Below are 21,152 nucleotides of genomic sequence, written 5' to 3' on the forward strand. Positions count from 1 at the left end.
AGACAATGGTTGATTTGCTCCTCTCAAAAAAAATAAACCCTCTATACATAAGATAACTAATGAATGAGGGATTAACATAGTATAAAAGAAAGTAGCTTTCCCCTGTTTGTCCTTCTTCTTTGGGTGGTTTTAATATACAGATTGATTCAAGACGAAGTATCCTGGCATCGCTGGTGAAACTGCTGGCTGAAACCAGTTAACAACATTTTACATCAGGGATGATAAAAAAGGAAGTGTAGACTCACCCTTATACTTGAAAATCAAAACTTTCCTGGTGAAAAGTTGGTTTATTTTTTTCCTTATTTGAGGATTATCACACTAATATTATAAATGTGAAAGTTTGTTTGTTTGTTCATCAATCACGCTGAAACTACTGAACGGATTTTAATGAAATTTGGTATACAGACAGGGTATAAGCTGACTTGGGTGATAGAATACTTTTTATCTCACGGGAAAGCGGACGAAGCCGCTGGCAGAAGCTATGTAATATATAAAAATTATCTTATTTTTATTATATTTGTACTTAACACTACCCATAAGATTACTAAGAATTTTCTTTGGGAACGTCGTTGTAAGAAAGAAAACGAGACATTTTAAGTAGTCTAGCATTATTTATTACTAACACTTAGAAGTTCTTGGACTGTTAGACGCAGTAGTTAAGTAGTAAAATGTCTACAAAGATAGATTTCTTTTGGTGTTATATGATTATATCTCAGTATTAGTAGGTACCTACTTGTATAGATAAGATTCCGTATAAAAATATCACTATATTTTTGTGTTACTTGGATTCTCTGGTTTTGTTCTTCTTCACTAAAAATAATCATAAACTTCTAAAACTTCACCAGAATATTGTAGAGAACTGTCAATACTTGTGATAGTTTTCATAGCCTAGAGGCTTTTAATATTTGTTTCACAACCTATCATAAACACAGACCTAGATTTTACGGTGGATCTTTTATTGTACGGTATGATATTTCTTTATTTACCAGTTAGTAGATAATAAATCATACATTTAAGGTGCTTTTCTACCAGATATGTGCTATGCTACGTTGCTATGGATGCGTTTGTCTTCCACCAATCTTTTTTATTGGTACACATAGCTTCGCACTCGTGAAAAGTGACTCAGCTAAGCTATGTTTTTTTAAATGGAAAAATGTGTGCTGTGGATCCTTCCCTACTATCAATACATTGCATATTAGAGCTACGCTACTTCCTTACACAGCTACGCCCAGCCACCGCACCAACCGTGCAGTCAATTATATCAGTTATCAGTTATCATAGTTATTACATCTTCGTAACATATCTCTCTTGAAAAAGCATCCTTATACATTAAAACTCTGCCTCTTAATATGAATTTTCATATCAAAATTTCGTAATCTAAATGAAACAGTTTGTAATTATTTCATTAAAAACAAAATTTTAGTAATATCGAGTACCAACGTGTAACGGTCGGGTGCATTCGTCCGACCGACCAATCATATGACCATCCATATTGCAAACCATGCTCTTTTCATCCCCACAAATTAAAAAATCTCGGAAAACTTTTCATGCATCACAATTTATGGACGCCAGCACTTCAAGCTATCCGATTCTGTCAAGTTTTTTCATTTGATTGTAGACTTTATTACGAAGTGATAAAGTTTAAATTCATTCATTCAGTTCGGTACGAATTCCGTGTTAAGTATTGTACAAGAGAACTTTGTTTAAGTTCTAAAACCTCTAAGTTCGTTTTAATCAAGAAAATAGTGACTAAGCAGGTTATAACAAAATATATATAAGGAGGTACTTTTATATACTAAACATTGTTGATTCACTCCTGTGGGGAACAACAACAATGAATCAACAAATAGGTATGACTCAGTATTTTCTCAAAACGAACATTTCATTATTATTCACCTTTGGAGACCTTACATCATTAGCAATATAAATTGTTATTCTAATTGCCTATTTTTTAACTTCTAATCCCAAGTTTTAAAGCTTTGGTATGTTAATATTAAGTTCCTAAGTACCAGGAGTAAAAGTTTTACGACATGTTTAAATACACAAAAACAGTGTTTCTATGTATAACGGTGACGGAAGCCGAGCGTAATGCGTGTTCGGCACGCACTCGGTCAATATTTAAACACATTCAGACCATTAAGTGTAGCCTGGGTAGCTCACAGCTAGGCATTGAAGTCAAATGTAAAGAGTACCCATTCAATATAAATAATTGATGATATGTCAGCATTCACTCGTACTGCTATCTCTACATTACATGATTTATGATATTCTTTTGACATGCAAAGATATAATGTTACGTATCAGTATCCAAGTTCTCGCATATTTATTGCTTCCAGGCACAATATTTATCAAGTTTAGTTTTTGCGAGAGCAATGCGAACAGTTTTAAACAAAACTAAGTGCACGAAGTTGTAGAGCGGATTTACCGGAAGCGGACGCGTCGACAGCGGCCGTCGCTTCAGGATCGCAACACGCTTTCATTCATCCCGCAGTTAAGTCCTTTCGGAGCCGGCGCTGGGTTTACACGGAAACTCTACACTAGGCGCCGACCTCCAGCTCGTAGCGCGCTCTCTCTCCCCCACGCACGACTCTTGCCTCGCCGACAGAAAAGAGAGAACAAATCAATACCGTCTGGAACACGCCCACCGGTTCAACTCGGTAACTGCGCTTCCTCACTGGAAATTCGATAAAATAAAACTGGGTAAAAATCATTAAATTTGTGTGTTGGTGTTAGAGATCCACTGTCGTCGGATTTGCCGATCGCATCGGTGGGTAAGTGCAGGCGTCGGCGCGCGGCCGCCGGCTGCGGGAGGTCACATGTTTCGCACGTGGTCGGGTCACGTTACAATGTTTACCTGCGACCGCCTGACGGTCAGGTGAGACCCGACGCTACGAGCAGTACGAGCCTCCACTACACTCGCGTACATACCTATACGTAGTACGCCGCTACCCGAAATAAGCATTTAAGGCCAATTTTACTACATCGCAGGGTAAACTTTTTGTTGGGCCGCGCTCGTACAAGTTAAGCAAATTGTTTGCTGTGTCTCTGGGTAAACACTCTTAAAATGTAATCTTGTCTCGGTCCTCATGATACCCATATTCAGTGGGCGTCTGAGCCGGCGAGCCCGCGGCTACGGTTTGCATTTTTATCAAGCATCGACGACGGCAGCAACATTTTATTTTGCGTGTCATAAATATGGAACTAGTGAAGACGAACATACGCTGAAATATACAACATTTTCATGCAAACTTATCTGAAACTATGCATAAGTAAGCAGCGACGAAAAGAAAGCTTCCTTGCTATAAAAATAAAACTTAGTCGCGGACTCGTGTTCACAGCATCACGGTTTAGGGAGCTCTTGTACTTTTTACGTTCAGGATAGTTTGAAATAGACATATCGCTGTACCTACATAAAACATCCTATAGTAAGAAAATATATCATTGATTAGCTAAATAAAATCTTTCTCTTTTAGAAGCCATAGCAACAAGAAAATACGCTAAAGAAATATTTTTCTTTACTCCATAAGTTAAAACAGAACACAGCTTCTTTGTACCCACCAGTCACATTTTCACGAAGTGCTTATATGTGAATGGAATACGCAATGAGCTGTCCCTTCCTTATAATATTTATACGAAGCGTTAAGGATATCTCAATTTATTACGTTCCATTAATTCCATCAGAATGTCATGAAAATAACCACATGTTCGTAATTATTTATGTCAGTGTGAAAGTAAACACGTTATTATAACTTCGTCGCTTTAATTTTATGAGTTTTGACATGCTTTTATTACAGTAATTTCTTTATTATGTGTGATGTTTTGGGATAATAATTATTAAGGGTAATTTTATTCATTGCTTTCTTTAACGTAACAAGCTGTAGTGTTCTTTAACAATATAAAATGTGGTAGAAAGTGGTTTTAAATATATTTTTAAAGCAAAAATGGCTTTCCAGAAACACAATAAATGCCGCATATATCTAATGGCAAATCTCCTGTTAGGAATTTTTCTATTAAGCAATCCAAAGAAACTAAAGCCAGGTAATTGAACGTTTCAACCCCCGTATCTTAAACAAAATGCAATAAAGCAAATACCGTTCACGAAATAACATTTTTACAGTCGAAAATAATTTAAAACATGCACGAAATATTATGTTTGAAAGCGCAATGCACCAAGTAAAGTATTAAAATTGATTTATAAGTTTCAAAGGAGTAATTGTGAGATTCGTGGATGAAGCTAGTTAGGAAGCAATAAATGGCTTATGGGGCGCCATGATACAGCCCACAGCCATGGTTATGGCCAGTCTACGAGCTCACTATGGGTTTTATCAATGCTTTAATATATTCAACGTAATAAAAACAAATTGATGCTGTGTAGTCCACAATAGTGTAAGTTACAAGCTATTCATCTTCACCTTCTTGACTGCACGGTTGGTGCGGTGGCTGGGCAACTGGCTACCGCGCAACGGGTAGCGGGTTCGATTCCCGCACGGAGCAACTCTTTGTGTGATCCACAAATTGTTGTTTCGGGTCTGGGTGTCATGTGCATGTGAACTTGTATGTTTGTAAACGCACCCACGACACAGGAGAAAATCCTAATGTGGGGCAACGTTTTTTATAAAAGAAAAGAAAAAGAAAACCTGTTATAGAGAGGGTAAGCCTCTTACTAACTCGAGTTGAATTTCAAAGAGTGAGACTTCGCGTAGTGGCTGGAAGAACGTATTGTGGATTAAATTGTGGTGACAAGTGACAGATGATAGAAATCACGCATAGGTGATCGACAAAAAAATCAACGGATGACGTCATAAATCCTACATTGCACATGTAAAGTTAATGTACGTGCGAATAAACATGTATAGAAAATCCCAACAAACTACTGTTGGGTATAAAGCCCACCAGTCACGATCACCTTGCCTGATCGGAGGATGCTCTTTTTCTTAAGGACTTTATTCACTCTTTCCTAAAAATTCTTGCTCGGATTATTCCATGTGATATGGCACAAATTGCAATGTGTATGTATAACAATAATAATTAGTGTTTGAAGAAAAATCCGGGAGAAGCATTTCACAAAAAAAAAATTACAACCATAATGCCAATAAGCCCTCTCTCCTATATTAGCAACTCAAGAATCGAACTAAAGCCCCCAATCTACTAATAACGAAACAGCCAAATACCAATCATACAGTTCAAATAATCAAACACAATTCTAATAAGCAATAAATAGCTCCCTCAACCGTAGATTATAACCTATTTGCAATTCAAAAACCTCTAGCCAGCCGGCATTCCGTGCCTGAACATAATTAAAATTTGCCTTAGGTGACGTTTGTCATTAATTATTTAGCGTAGTTTGAACATCTTTAGCGGGAGCGAGCGACGTGCAATAAATGGGCCGCAGCGCCTTATATTCCTTATATTCAGAGGACAGAGGGAGCACGTGCTTAGAATAAGTTATCGACACCGATGGAGCCCCGCGATCCCCGTCTACATAAAGATTTATTCCGTTCTGTAACTGAGACGAGAACGCGACACTTTTTCCCAATTATAAGGTGTAAGCGCCCCATTTATTAACATCTCGTCAGAGAAATCACGATCTTACCGTCCGCGCGTCCGCTCCTCACTCCGCAGCATTGTACTTACCTACGTCCATAGTTTGCGACACTTCCCAAAGTTTTAATTATTGCGCCGGCTAATAATACCCAAATTGTACTGCTTCCTACCGGCGACATTTTAATGAACACGAAAACTTATTAATGTTTCCAGTGCACATTTCAACTAAAAGCTCGTCCAAGTATTGCTAGAAATAATTTAATTAGTGCAATATAATACCGTCGTGTCCTTATAAAAAGAAGTATTAACAAAGTGGGTTCGCTCTTCAAAGAAATATCAATTTGAGATTCTTGGTAAAATTCTTTCATATAGCGTTTAATATCAAAAATGTATAATATTAAACAAAATAGTGCTTCTAAAGAAAATGTGTGGTAGCTTATTAAATAGTCAGCGTTTAGTTACTGTCCGCGCAGTAGTTAAATTCTCATTTTTGCGCATCACTTCCATGTGAATGCATGTGTGTGTTCGTGTCTACTCTCAGAAAATATTACAGAACATGTTAGTGTGAAATAAAAAATATATGTGTCACATCTGGGGAGGGTAGCTGCAAACTGTATGTGCCAGGCGTGGTCGGAACTGGAAAACTTAGCCGTGCCCGCGACCACCGGCAACTTTCTTGTCCAACTCCACGCGCCGAGCCGCGCCGAGCCGCGTCGCGCCGCGGTGCACCGAAATGCCGACCGTCTTCTTTGTCATTAAAATGCTTTATTGATGTAATATGCGATATTTTACGACGCCAAATATATGCACGTCTGAGCACGTAATAGGCATACTTCTGTGGAAACTTTTAAAGATAAATTATTGCAAGTAATTAGTTTTAGAATACTCAATCCTTCCTCGTTGCACTTGTGGGGAACTTTTCCTTAGTTTTCGTATTGCCTTAAGATGGACTCCAAGCAGTTTCACCATAATTATCTGTGACCAGAGCTGTAAGCATTAAAGTTGATGAAGATACTTCCACGCTACGTGTACGGCGTATGCACGTGTAATTCTATCTCAGCTGTACCGTAAGGCGGGTACGTAGGTAGGTACGCCACGCTTCCACATACCATTAGCAGTAAACACGTACCTACGAGCAGATAATAAAAATTAATACAATGCGCCGTAACTCGGTGTGCATTTCAAACTCAGGCACAATGTAAAAACGGGACGGCAGTCTCTGTAGCCTTAATATCCGCTGTTTCAGACTCGTAACCGGCTAACAATATTGCATTGCGTACGCCACGCGCTAGTTCCATACTTATCGCGAAAGTTTCAGCCGGCGGCTCGAGAGGGGGCGTGGGGGCGCCGGTGGGTGGCGGGGGCTGGCAGGCGGCTCCCCCGCTGCAGTATCGATCGCGTCTGCTGCACGCTGCACCGCTGTCTTCCGCAGATCAGTCCTTATCGTCCGCCGGAACGAGCCTCCGCTACAGCCCCGCACTAAAAAGGCTTTGCGACACATTCTACATAGGAGCTGCACGCACGCCGCGCGCCGACTGCAGACGCAAGTATTGAGGCGTGCGCTCACGCTTCACGGAGCTAAGCTTGTTTATTGAAAACCGTTCTCTGTTATGTCTTAGCCTCCACCTACTGCCAATATATGCTCTATTTATGGGAACATAAAAATAATGTATTGTCCGCAATACGTTTGATGATACCATCCGATTTATGTGAACGGTTACCATACCATGGCGCTTTGGTTCGTTGAGAGATTATTAGTAATTTCTTCCTTCACAGAACGATCACAATAAAGCAGCCCTACGATCTAGACATGAAATATACATCATAATAGAACAAGAGAAAGCAGGAAAAATGAACATTTTACGCCGTACAAAACTTAGTTTAAAACTGTCGTCTACACTAGCTTGCTTGACATTTCAGGCACTAAATTCATTACAGTTGGGGAGGTTTTATAAGTGATGGTTAAGGTAAGGGTAACAACACCGGTCGGTCTAGCTATAAAATTTATAACGAAGGACCAAGTCGAAAGTTGCAAGCGTTGAAAATATTGTAAGCTGCACTCGTTTCGGGCAAATTAAATGAAAAACGAAGTTTCACCGCGTGGCGGACAAAGTTGGCCACTCAAGTTTCAAGCTCGGCGGAGAGTACAGACTACCCGTCCTTCTCGCGCTACATAATACATAACACCGCACACACTAACCTATCACACCCGGGTCCCGATCACATTAGCGTGTGTGTAGTGTACACTATCGGACTCCATATAAGCATCATTAATTCACCACTTGCCAACTAATGATAACCGAAACATGCAGCTCATAGCTAAGTTAAAACGTGGGCCATTCGCTAAGCCACGTTACGGATGAGTGAACATTTTTAACTCCCGACGCAAATACAGGGGTGTTAAAAGTTTGTCGTGTCATCGCAAACGGATGGACCAATTTTGATTTTTAACTGCGAGACGAAAGCTTAAATAAGATTGTTCAAAAAAATGTGTTTAACCAATGGGGATTGTCTTTTCTAATCAATAAAAGAATTTTAGTAAATTCCACTGGTCTGATTGATTCCTTATAATTATTATTCTGTTCTGTCACTTTATAATACTGTCTACACATTTTAACTTTGGCCTGATACTAGGATACCTACATAGTTACTTGGATGTTGCAAATTTCCTATTTTCTCACCAAGTTAAAGCAAGGACTAAAATAGTTTTTAACTAATATTTCATTTTTACGAATGGGTATTTTCAATAAATTAAGACTGGAAACTATGAAAAACTGCACCATGTCAATCTTCAAACAAAAGTAGGCCCATGCTACAATTAGCATAAAATAAATTACATGTCAATACATGTAATTTATTTTATGGGCAAAAAATTATTTCGTTTAACTGAAAGAGCACACGATATGTTTTAGCCAAAAAAAATTTAAAATACCTGACAGTAATAAAAAAAAAATCCACATGTCCGAAAAAAAAGTTTGAATACCTACTTATAATAATACTTTGCTTTATTCATTTCATTACGAATGAAATTTTAATTTAAAAAGAGAACACAATATTATAATGTTTCTGCTCTTGTCATTTTGGGTCTGACGTCTTTGACATGTCAATTGTTTTTTGCTGGCAACGTTGTCAAAAGAAAAATAGTTGCATTTAGAAAGAGAACACGGTGTTTCTGCCCTTCTCATTTCGGGTCTGACGTCATTGACGTGTCATTTGTTTTTATAGAATTGGCAACGTCGCAATTAAATCAAAAAGGAACATTTAAAAAAAGAAGTGAATGGTAAACAGAGCCTATTTTGCGAGTGATGTTTTATTACAAAACCAAAAACCTGAAACGTTTTAAATAACATTATTTTTACTTTAGTTTAATTTTTGTTACTGTGTTTACATCTTTACTAATATTAATATCACTTTAACTGTATAATGTATGGGCTTAAGCTGTAAAATAATGCATGTTTTTACTAATAAATAAATACTTCAATAACTTGACTTAACAAATACTTAACCACCTTTCTAATAGCAAAATCAGGTTAACATAGATCTAATCAAATGTGAAAAAGATTACATTATTGATCAATTGTCACGCAAACATTCAGAAATTAGATAGTCCTACTGACATATTATTATGAAGAAGTGCAAAATCAAAAACCGCACACGATCAATCAAAACTAAACCGCAATAAATATACTTATTGAAGAACAAACGAGGGCTTGCAGAAAAGTGTTTACCAATAGCCATAATAATCTGTCTACAAACTCAAGGAAGGCTCGTCGCCCGATGTGTACACAGCTGCACATCAAGCTATAAAAACCAGTTTATCTTGACCTCACTTTGTGTGATTTCTCTGAAGGTTCGGAGGTCAGTTTATACTGGTTTTGTGTAGTTTGATGTGCAGTCTTCTGTACTTTGTAAGGGATTTATAAACCTGCATATTAATAAATGGAATAAATTTTCCCCACCTGGCCGTAAGTTCGTGGCCCACGCAACAACAGTGTAGACTCAAAAGTTATTTAAAGTTGGTACAATGAAGGCGGTTCAAGGTGCTTACATCTATGTATATTTATGAACAATGCCTTCTACCTATTGGGTTAATGGCCGCTTCTTTAGACTGTCTGGCGGTTTGTGGTGCAGTGTTCACGGTTTCGGTAGGATTGAGAAGAGTTTAAATTAACGATTGTCTTATTTTGTGTGCTTCATGATTGAATACCACTCATATTTGCATACCAAATGAAAATAGGTATGTTTATAAAAAGCCCTGACAAAATACGCAGCTGGTTCAGGCCTTTCAAAACACATTATCACATAATTTTCGAAAAACTTTTACAACCGACAATCATTTTCGGTCACGTCGTTACCAGAAATTACAGTTTCAGTGAGTTAAATCGATACAAAGCGACAAATACGTACATATAGCAACTGAATAGTTTGGAAATACGCCAGCCAGGGGCACTCGACCTCTGCCTCTGCCTACTTCACCAGTGAGGCACAGAGGCACTGATGTAAGACGGTACGCAGGTTTGTGATCCCTGTACACACGTGTACGCCATTGGCCCATTGTACCACGCACACATACAACACTCACACATCTTCATTACTCTTTATTACTTTCTTAATTAAATACCACTTGTATGTAACTTATCTAAATAACTTCAATTAAATCTTTCTTACCCATCCTCTTAATTAAGTCGTCAAAGTATTTAATATGCAAATTAAACAGTTTATTTTTAACACAGAACACATAACAAACAGTTAGTTATTTACATAGTTCCAAGTTACAGACTCCCAGCCACTTAACGCAATACATTTTACTAGTTAAACAGAAAATGCACAATTGAAGCGTAGGGAATACTTGCTACGAGCTACGCTGGAGCTACGCCAAATTGTAAAATATATTTAATATTACAATATATGTCATAATTACATTAAGCAAATATATTTTAATGGCTTACTTTCAAAATGCTAATAGGACCTCACCGTTAAAGTATTTTTCGTCTACAGCCATGCATTATTCGACGCCTATCTTTTATCAGAAATGAGCGAGTCATTCACTCGATGAATCCTCGAGGAAGGGTAAAAGGTTCCGTGTTTCTTTGCATTATAAATAAGTACTTATGTATATTAAACAGAAATTGCTATCACAAAGATTGGAATTGAATATTTGCTTTAGCTTTGTCGCTGTGAACTCAAAAAGGCATTCATATTTTATTCCAAGTGTATTTGCAGTCACAGTCGTTAACAGTGACGTCTCCAAATTTTATTTCTCGTGGCATCGTCATTGTGAAACAGTTTGCCGGTGAACGAGTGAATTTTCTCGTGTTAAGGAGAGCCACATTGGAGGCCCGCCAGATGGCTCTTGTGAGGAGCACCCTCCGCCGCCTCCGACTGACGCTAATTGCTACCAACTCTTCCATAATTATCTCAATTATACTGAATTTATTAATGACTATTAATATAATGATTGTTTCGACCCTCGTTACTTTGTACACGAGTTTTTGTAGTCATAACATACAAAAAGCCACTAGAAAAATTGATGGCATTTAAACCAAAATTTAATAAAGCGAATAAACGAGCTAACGTGATACCTGAAACAAATTGTTGGACGGATATTTTTTATCGCAATCCAGTACAGCGTAGAGCAAAAAGTTTCGTCAAACTTCGACCTTTTATGTGATTACGTAGGCAATCTAGTATTAGCCCATAGTACATGGCACATCGGGCTGTAACCAAGGGTCGTGGGGTTGGAAGTAAGCCAGAACACAATGTCTGCACACAGTTACATTTGCACTAGGGATGCACTCGTCTTTGGAATCAGGTTCTTTGTCCGGCCATTTTGTTCCAGAGGTTTTAACTCTCCCTTTGAGAATTAGCAACGTTAGCAACGTACTTGCTCGGTCCCGACGTACGTAATTAGATACTTTGCCCGTGTGTAGAGGACTTTAAGACGGTTAATTTAATATGATAATTACAAGCCGTAACTTTATTCCTTCGACTTTGGAGACGAGAAATAAACATGACGCGGAAAGTTTTCATTTCATATCTCCGCAGACGTGAGTCGGCAATATGTATGTAATTCCGAAACGAATTAGAAGCCCAAACATTGCAAGTAAATAAAGGAATTGAAGATGGGACGTCTGTGTTTTCCCAAGTTATTCAGTATGTTTGTCCTTGCAATCCCTACTGGTTACCTCGGCTACCTGGTTCCTGGCAACCGTATCGTTTTCATTTCTTAAGGAGCCAGACTCGATAACGTACAATACAAAGCTTTTGTAATACAAATGTTTTGTTTTTAATAAAAATGAAAACGGCAACTTGTTGGAGGAAATCTTTTAAACGAAAAAGAACTTTGAGCGCATTTGTTTAAGATTTTGATTGTTATTGTCAAAGCGATTATTGTTCGTTTTGAAAGTTTGTTTGGTTTTGGATAAGGGTGAGTTTCGGAGTTTTGTTGAACGATTCGATTTGGTGAGGTTTCTTGGAATCTATGAAGGGATTTTTATTCCAAATTCTTCGTAAATTTGTGCGCCTATTATATGTATTATTTTAGAATTAACTTGGGTTATACGACTTATGATCGAAACAAACGTCTAATCCGACGAAACAATAATGTTATTTTGTAATAATTAATCCATATGTATTCCTCAGAGCAAAACCAATGAAAACGCTTTTATTTTACATACACAACAGCACAAAACCCCGCATTAAGTATAGGTACGTTCAGCACGAACATTTTCCGCAAAAATTAAGATTTTATCATCTATTATCCAGAAAAAAAAACAACAACAATGCTTTCTATTCTCGTACAAAAAGCGGACGTACGGACGTAAAGATCCACCCACGAACGTACGTACAATACAATACTTTGGAGATGTACGTATAGTTCGCGCATCGTTTTATTTGGTCCATGAAAGATGGTGCCTCATCCCACTTAGGAAGGAGAACGCTTGACCGCAACAGATGGCTGGAGTCTTCGGTAGCCCTATCTATACATTCACCCTACTTCACTCTCTGACTACACAACTCTGACCTGGCCGGTTCAATCAGATTTTTAAATAACTTTGGATGAGTTTTATTCCTCAGTAGAGATACTTTTTTTTAAAGTAAGTATTTATATAACTTCTTGCCAATTCGTTAGTCAAAACTAAATAGTTCAATCTAATCACTCTCTCATATATTTTCTAATTATCTTCTCGTTTCACGGCGCAGCGTCACGACGTGAAACAACGGCTACGTTTTTCTTTCGTCGCGTGATTGATGTTATCAGACGCCCAATTGCCCCTTTCAATCTTCCCAACAATCCTCAAATTCCTAACCCCCAAAAGGGCAACAACGAATTTATAACGCCTCTAGTGTTTGGGGTGTCGATGAACGGCGCCAATTGCTTACCATCACGTTATCCGTCAGCTCGGTAACTGGCTTATCCCATAAAAAAATAATGACTATGTGTGTAGACCCTTCCTTAATTCTTCAGCCTGAAAGCTTAGTTAAACTTAAAAAGAGGTTCTTCTATGTAGTGAGTTTACGATGCAGTTTCTTTTTATTATAAAATCATCGTAGGTACCAAGTCTTCTTGTTGCTCCTAGTTTAAAATAACTGGGATAGTGTTGAACGAAGCAATTTCATCTAAAGTGAAATCTTTTATAAGTATCCCGTACATATTTTCTATTTTGATTAAAATTTAATAAGAATTTTATGCTATACTTATAAGAAATAACCTATTAAAAATGTTGATAGTTAATTACAATTACTATAAGGTTACCTACTTTATAGTATATCATCGCAACTTTGACTTTCTAAAGCCTAAGAGGTATAAGAGAGACGTACAGACTACAGACTAATGTAATGCCAATCTTTACCTACTTCAAAAAACGGACGACAACGAAAACAGACGTTTTAAAACCTTTTCTGTCGCCTTACTGAGAATTTCGAACATTAAAAATCTCAATAATCCTTGCCGAGAATCGAACTCAACAAAGCAACAAGCCTTTTTACTCAACAGTTACGTTTGTGGCCACTAAACCAAACGAAGCTGTCACTACTTGAATCACCACTACTATGAGGTGTATACCTAAACATGATAAACAAAGTTAAGTGTAATCGAAGGACTAATCAAAATATCTACAAATAAAATAAAACTTCTAAAAGCAAGCAAGCATCAAAAGAATGTAATAACATCAAATAAGAACTCCAATCTCCATCAAACAGCACCCGAACCATAGATACCTACGAGTATTTATAAAACAAAAATCCCCTATTGTCTATTCAAAATTGGAATGCAATATGAATACAAACGAGATGAAAATGAGGCCGCTCATATCTTCACACGTTGGTCGCGAGGAGACGTGAGCAAGCGTTCCGTTGCACGCAGCGAACGGGCGCTGCATTTCCGAACGCATCGCCGTTCAATATCCGCGAGGATTGTTTGTAGAACCACTCCCCCCCCGCGATCCCCTACCCCCCTACCCGCCAATACCACCGCCTCTAATGGAGCCTGCAAGGGTGTCTCGTTTTAGAAATAGACTTCACGATAAAATGATATCCCTCCTTAAGATTTAGTTTTAAATTAAATTCCCTTCGAGCGCGACTTATTGGATTCATATAATTTACCTATTTATTATTAAGTTCTGTGCGACGGTGTTCTGTTAGCTTCACATATTGTGTAGTTAGTACCTAGACCTACTTAATCCATTAAACTTGATATCGGATTAAAATCTAAGAAACAACTATCAAAGCTTCTCACTTAGTTGAAAATAATTTCTCAGTTCAGTCGAATAAATACCGAATCCAATATCTTTCATAGCGTGCATTAACTATAAAAATCATTCATACATTAAGTTATTTTTTACACTGATAATGACCAGCACCAACCCTGATGATTCTGGCACACAATAGCTGATAGTGGACACACTTCTACGTCCATTGCTCCCTTCATCCAAGAGGTCCATCAAAGTAATTAGTGATCCATCGATGGAAATCAAAGTCTGTTAAACGTATACCTGTAACAGAAACATCCCCTTTTTACTCATACGAAAATCACCCTTATTACGTACCTCGTAATGTCTATAAAGGCAAGTGAATAAAACCACAAAACGTGAATCGTTATTAGCCGATAGATGTTTAAAACCGTTCGTGGAAGTGTTAATTACTGGGTATTTGAACTACACAATATCGCGTATTCTACGATGTTTAAGTTTTACATCTAAAATTACATTTTGCCATTAGTTTGATTTCATTTCTAAGAAAGATTACTAATCTTTTTTGTGTATCTGATGTAGATATAACGATCACACAATTTGATTTGAGAAATAATTAATCGTATCCTACTTATTAATTGCGTTGTCACGCTCAAACCGCCGAAACGACTGAACCGATTTTAATGAAATTACGTACAGAGTTCTAGTACAAAAAAACTCTACATGCACTTTTTAACCGACTTCCCGAAAAAGAGGAGGTTCTCAATTCGGCCGGTATGTTTTATGCTCTAAATATCAACTACGCCCACCAATTGCAATAATAACCAAAACAAAAGTTCTAACATAAATAAACACTTTACAATGTAAGCAAGAAAAACAGCTGTAAAGTCAGTAAACTAAACCAAATACACCCGTATGTTTGAATACCTTCGAAGGATGTATCGCACATAACATGGAATCAGGCATCTGCAAATATATTTCAGTAGACTCCCTATATAAAGGGTAGCAATAAATACTTGTGCAGAGACCCGGAGGCATCGCGAATGCGCCCCAAGGCAGACGCGATTGAATATACAGATTATAGAAAGAATTTATAATTGTGTAAGGGTGTATTATTGAAATTCTTTCGCAAATGTCGTGTTTACTTGCACAATGAACTTTGAGACTTAATGCAATTGAGTTAAGACTCTAGATAGATCGCCCAGGTGGCCCTATAAAAAAGGAGAACACAAGATATGTCTCCGTAATTGAACCTCTTCTACTCTACTAATTACTTACCCCTTATTTGCTCTTATCACTTAGGTCGTACTTATTAAGTGGAAGTAATTAATAAAAGTTAATAAAAAAACCGAGACACTTTGGAATCGGAGGAATTTCGAAATAAAATCACTGCATACACATACTTAACATTACGTAATAAGTTGTACGTATTATGGATCACAGAAATTCTTTATTATATCTATCTATATCATGGTTTATACCATATTAATTCTTGAATTCATAATACCTATATAGTCCCTATATAACGTATTAATTTGCGCAACGTTGTGGGCTACCTATAGTTGATTTATATTAGTAACTTTAAAAGTGTATAGTTCTGTTGGAATCTTTTTATATTTTCTACTACAATTTTATTGTGAAAATCCATAACTGGCTTCTTGTCACATTATACCAGATTCTTTAATCAAATTATAGAGCTGTTAGTTTTCCATGTGTTTAAATAAATAAATAACATTTCATATAATAAGAGACTTGTTACAGAAAACCCCTACAATAATAAAATGATTAGAAAGGTCAAGTAGAGTTGCAATTAAGTGCCAAACATTTTCTTTTGGCAGAAACACACGCTGCGTTTGGCATAAATGTGATGGACTCCTACTTTTACGACCTATTAGTCACTTTAATGTAAAAGTCTGCCTCCAATATGTTTATGTGACCTTTTTATTAAGTAGATAAGCTTTTAATGCTGATTGTCCAACTACATTTAAGAAAACACGACCTAAATAAGTACCTTTTAAGGAAGATTTTGAATTTTAGTAACATAAAAATTTGTTAGTACGTGTAGAAGATAAATGTTGGTCAAGTAGGCTTTTGGAAAAGTACTGAACTCACTATCAAAAGTTTTTTGCAACGTCACGCCTTTTATCCTCGAAGGGTAGGCATGACATTACGGCACGAAATACCACTGTACAATGTACCACCTTTCACCAATTGTTTTATAAGTCCCATGTAATAGAGGGTGAGCCTATTGCCATATACCGGACACAATTCCAGACCCCATGCTATTACTAAAAAAATCTCGAAAAACCGAAAAATGCCCCGCAGTAGGAATCGAACCCGAGACCCCTAGTCGCAATTGCGACCACTCGACCAACGAGGCAGTATCAAAAGTAAATTGACCTAATTAAAATTACCAATTCAACGTGAGGTAAGTCGTGCAAATTTTAATTGCAACGAGTGCATAAAGTATATTGAAACCAGACATGTCGAATAAGGAACAATAGGTACTAAAACTGTGAACTGTGGTATCGAAACTTCAGGACTTGGACCTTGGAGCAGGATTAACGTAAAGTGCTTGATGGGCCACGCTTCCACGCCCCCGAGGCGTATAACTCTTCACAGTAATATGCCACCCACGTCTACATACACATAAATAGTGGAAAAGTTTCAAGCCCTACATAATATCTTATATCATAATACGTGTAATCAGGTCAAGTGAGATTTCAAGACTTGGTGGCCACAATGGTTAAATGGCATTGTGCAAAGAGTTCTTAGAAAAAACTAGACTGCATCGTTGGTCCAGTGGTCGCAAGTGCGACTGCCGGACAAGGGGTCCGATTCCCGGGTCGGGCATAAGTATATATACTGGGCTTTTTTTCGATTTTTCGAAAATTTCTCAGTAGTAGTGCGAAGTTTGGAATTGTGTCCGGTATATGGCAATGGGCTTTTAGGGAACAGAGAGTAAAGTTCCCTAAGAAAAGGAGGATCCTCCGACCATGCGAGGTGATCAGCCTGGCGGGCTTTCTGCCCAACTGTTGTTCGTTGGGATTTTCTATCCGTCTTAATTCGCATGTAAACTTCATATGTGCGATGCAGGATGTTTGTGACGTCATCCGTTGATTTGCTCGTCGATAGTCTATGTGCGACTTCTGTCATCTGTCACTTGTTACTTGTCAATGTGTCGCCACAGGCTCACCCCCTATTACATGGGTGTACATTGTACAGTGGCATTACCTGCCGTAATGTGCAGATGCATCTCTGCCTACCCCTTCGGGGATAAAAGGCGTGACGTTGTGCTTCTTAGAAAAAAGTGCTCGAGTAATTTTGTAAATAAATTGCAGTTACAGTGAAATCTGTATGACAAAAACAAGAGTTTAAAAGAAGAGAAACTTGAAGGAAATAATTGCTTCGGAGAATTGTCAGTTAAACAAGATGTGAGATGAATTATTAAGTAGCGAATACTCTGTTTCTATTTAGTAATACTCGTATATTAGATATTATATCTACGTGTGTAAATACTTGCACACATGGACTTGTTTATATTATAACTTTCGTGAGACATACTAAATTAATTATTATGTTTTTCGGCTTACTCACGTAACTATTTGACGAAGAACTCGACTAGTTTCAAGCCATGCTAGAGGCTCATATTGCAGAGCTGCGGTCTACCTAGCGGGTGTACCGGAGTTCAGGATCGAAAAGCAGGAGTAGCAAAGGGGTAGTTTTAGTCAGTAACAATCTGACACTCCCTCTCGCCTCGGCCAAGGCGGGAGAAGTCATTGGATGATTTTCAACCCTCAAAAAAAGAGAGAGACTCATACTTATGAGCAGCATTCCGCTACCCACGACACGGCGACAGTCGCGTGGAGCCACTACCTCATCCAGGAATTAAACCTCATTCGTCATTAGTCTACCATCTCTATTATTTCTGCAATTCAAAACATAAATCCCAACTCAATAATGAACTGAAAACTTTCCAAACTACGACCAAAGGTCAGCTACTTCTAATGGCTTCTATTAATAATCCTTATAGTTAAGCTGTCAGCTGGCACGCTACGAAAATAACTAGCTGTACACTAAATAACACTTGTGTACCTTCGCAAGTGAAACATTCAAGTTGCAACACAAATTCTGGATGCAAGTCTGCGAACTAAACTGTATGTATGTCTCATGTCTCTCTCGCAAACGTAAGTAACTTCATCCAAGTTATGCAGTCGATTTGGGAAGTGTCTCCCGTCTACATACACAACTACACATGCATACAACCAGTTTATCATGGCCTCGCTTTGTGTGATCTTTCCCCACATTGGAAGGTCAGTTTATACTGGTTGTATAGCTCGATGTGTAGTCATGTGTTCGAACATACAAACCTACAATACTAAGTGAGTACTTAGTACGACAGTTGTATAGAGGTTCCTGCATTATTAGTTAACGTTCTCGATTTGGATATTAATCGATTACAATCAAATTTTTAAAGAAATGGAAGAGTGGATTTATGGAAGATAACGCATATGATATCGTTGATACGAATTATGAAGATGATTGTAAAATTAAATGCTTTAGTGAGAAAGGTGGTGTCCAGTCAAGAAAACTACATATTTGTTGCAATATTTGATCTAAATCTGCATATTTGTATACTACCTCGTTGGTTGCAAGTGCCGCGACTGGTGACTGTGGTCACGACTTGCCCGGTAAGGAGTCTCAGTTTCGATTCCCGGGTCGGGCAAAGTATACGTATATTCATAATTGAGATTATGTGATCACATCTTGTGGGATGATGTGATCTACGTTTGGGCTAGCATCACGTAGTGTTTCTTAAAACAGAAATTAATAATTACTAAACATAAGGTATCCAATTTGTGGAATACCATTTCAATAACATTTAGTAATAAGGGAGTAGGCAGAAGTTTACTTACCTAGTACTTAGGTACACCCACATTAACCTTACATTAAGTACTTACTCAAAGTGGGAGTACCAATGATGTAGCTACTTGAAATATCTAGGTATTCTAAACCACTGAATATTGCTTCGGGGAATTTTAACAGCATATTAATGATGGAGGTAAAAATATTAAAAAAATAACGCAGATCTGGGTCGTGAAACTCCAGCAAAATAGGCCAAGGCTATCTCACTATTTGATTAAGTTTCAATTAGTCTTGTAGTCTATAAATAATTAGAAGTATCCTTCCATAACAAATGTTTAAAATACATACCTTTTTGAGGGAGGAAAATCGTCCAATGACTTCTACCGCCTTGGACTAGGAGTGTAAGCAACTGGCTGCCATGCAACGTGTCGCGGGTACGATTCCCGCACGGAACAACTATTTGTGTGATCCATAGAGACTGAATGTCATATGTACGTGCAATTGTATGTTTGTAAATTCCACCACGACATAGAAAAAATCCTAGTGTGGACGTTATGAACCACGTTTAAAAAGACCTGAAATTTTATCACATGTATTTAAAGATCCCCTCAAAAGTTAAGCTACCTAAAACATTATAACAAATAGAAAAAGGCCTCTAAAATACACCTAAACACTAGATTACAGCTACACATAGTCATCGTAATGTGTATCGTTAAAACGACGATATTATTTTTCCCGTACAACACGCTGGTTCGGGAATAGGAAAAACGATGAACGAAAATTCTCATCAACAGGTCGGGAAAGTCCGCCTGCGAACCGTTTTCCGTAAAGTTTGCAAACGAGTTAGTAGAGGATTATCACATTCTTTGCGAGTACTATAGCCTTGTAGTATATGCTCATATTGGTTTTTAGTTTATACTTAGTGCTTATTTTAAGTTCTGATTTATTAAAGTGTGATTAAATCTGATAATTGATGATGAAGCGAAAGAAGTATGTAAGATTCGTAGTAATTGGCGTTCCATTGTCTACCCCCATGGGAGATAGACGTGAGGTTAAGTACCTATGAGTAATTTTCTATTGGTCTAACTTACGGATAATATTTTTAGCGTAAGAAAAATTTAGAATTTTACGTATTAAGATTAAACATTATTTCAAGAAATCCAACTGCTTTGTGTGTCAAAATGTTATTGATACTAAATACATGACAGACCTAGGAAACAAAACCGAGATCAAGATCCTTTGTTGACCAATTTGACTGATTACCATTAAAAATACATTTTTTTAAAACTATCTTTTGCCCACGGCTTCGATTGAATCCTCCTCTAGAATCACTCTATTAAAAAAACCATATCAAAATCCGTTGCGTAGTTTCAAATATCTAAACATACATAGGGACAAAGCGGTAAGCGACTTTGTTTTAATACAATGTGGTGATTTAACCGCACTTGTACATTTTTGTAAGACGTTTAAAATAGCTTGCAAACCCGTCTAGTGAGTAACCTATCCTAACAACTACTTAAACCTAAGTTTCGCTAAGTTTCTTTATACAGAAAGATATAAATTTTGAACGTGCGGCTATTTCGTTTGTGGAAAGTCTTTAATGTCCCGTGGAATCGTTTTTATGGTGTTTACTTTGATCAGAGAACAGCATCAGAACGTCTTTTACGACGCAATAACTTTGAATTCGACACAAAATTGGAAGTTCTTAGAACATTATATCTAGTACGTAGTATGGTAATTATAATAAATTCGCAGTAAAAAGCATTGCATTAGATTTTGATTTATGATATTCTTAAACTGATACATTTCTATGGTAGAACAATTTACTGTGTCATGTCTTTACTTGATTTACTTGATACTTTAAGTAGGTACTTGAAATTAAGTTGTTAGTTAAGTTTTGTGATAAGGCGAGCAGACGGATCACCTCATGGTAAGCAATCGCCGCCGCCCATGGACACTTTAAACACCAGAGGCGTTGCCGGCCTTTTGGGGGTTAGGAATTTAAGGGTTTTTGGGGAAGCGGGCATTGAGAAGATTGGGGGTAATTGGGCC

The sequence above is a fragment of the Spodoptera frugiperda genome, chromosome 2, assembly GCF_023101765.2.
Source record: "Spodoptera frugiperda isolate SF20-4 chromosome 2, AGI-APGP_CSIRO_Sfru_2.0, whole genome shotgun sequence".
Lineage (NCBI taxonomy): Eukaryota > Metazoa > Arthropoda > Insecta > Lepidoptera > Noctuidae > Spodoptera > Spodoptera frugiperda.